Below are 1196 nucleotides of genomic sequence, written 5' to 3'. Positions count from 1 at the left end.
CAGCCTCTGGAGTGCTAAGGTTACAAGGACATATCACTATGTAGAGCTAGAGAATAATATCCACTGACAATGTACCAACTAATAAATGTTGAAAACTATTTGTTCATTACTAAACCGAATTGTTTTCTCTGATCTGAAATCATTTTGCTTGATTTTTTTCTTTAAATCCAAACTAGAAATATGTAACTTTTCTCCTACAAATTAAATTAAACTGCTTTTTACAAGTTGCATTCTCTAATTTTCTTATCAGCCTGCTTTAAGGATATCTATGTGTTCAATATGCTCTCTTGAAGTTTGGCTCACACAAAATGGTTGTTTAACCCAAATATCTGAGCAGCAAACTGAGCTGATCCTTCTGGAGAAAGTATAGTTGAACATCCAAGACCACTAGGCAGTCAAAGAGATGACCACACATCCTGAGCACCCTAGTCTGTTGTGATTGGGGAATACCTGATAACCAGATATACAGTATTACCAGACATCATTGGGCCTAGACCATTGTTTCTGCCTGCCACTGCAACAAATACAATAGGTACACTATCCCTTTCGTATTCTTTCTGCTTTAATCCTCAAAGTTTCATCTGGTCCATTATGTGTGGATTTTACTCTAAGTTCAAACGGAATCCCAAAATTTCCACAAGCCTTTCACAGTGACCAAGGTCAGAGGTTGAACCCATCAGCACTACCCTGAACTGACTGTTTGACTTAGGAAGCAACTCCACTTGGTCTGGAGCCCACTCAGAGTTTATCTCTACCGTCTGAAGTCCTTCTGGAGTTACTTCTTTGAGAACACAGTAAGAATGTCTTTCTGCTGGTTCCGATCTCCCAATGGCCAGTAGTCTCCAAGAATCATTACCGATGACATCAGCAAGAACAATCTCCTTGGTGGTTACATCAACGGCAAATTCAATCTTCATATCAACCAGCGTACAGTTCTGGGGCAGCCAGGATCTCTCCAGAATTTAAAAAATAGCTTGTGTGGCATGGCTGATGATGTCCACTTCAGTTTTCCCTATAAGAAGTCCAGCACACGCCGGGCGGTGGTGGCGCACGCCTTTAATCCCAGCACTTGGGAGGCAGAGGCAGGCGGATTTCTGAGTTCAAGGCCAGCCTGGTCTACAGAGTGAGTTCCAGGACAGCCCGGGCTATACAGAGAAACCCTGTCTCGAAAAACCAAAAAAAAAAAAAAAAAAAAA

General features: G+C 41.6%; 1 pseudogene; it reads right to left on the bottom strand.

The window, feature by feature from the left end:
• Window positions 1–218: 218 nt before the first annotated feature.
• LOC114640278 overlaps window positions 219–1196 on the bottom strand; it is a 1583-nt pseudogene continuing 605 nt past the window's right edge.

This window comes from Grammomys surdaster, unplaced genomic scaffold, assembly GCF_004785775.1.
Source record: "Grammomys surdaster isolate TR1022 unplaced genomic scaffold, NIH_TR_1.0 125801, whole genome shotgun sequence".
Lineage (NCBI taxonomy): Eukaryota > Metazoa > Chordata > Mammalia > Rodentia > Muridae > Grammomys > Grammomys surdaster.
Note: the sequence above shows the minus strand (reverse complement) of the source record. Positions and strands in the feature narration are given on the sequence as shown.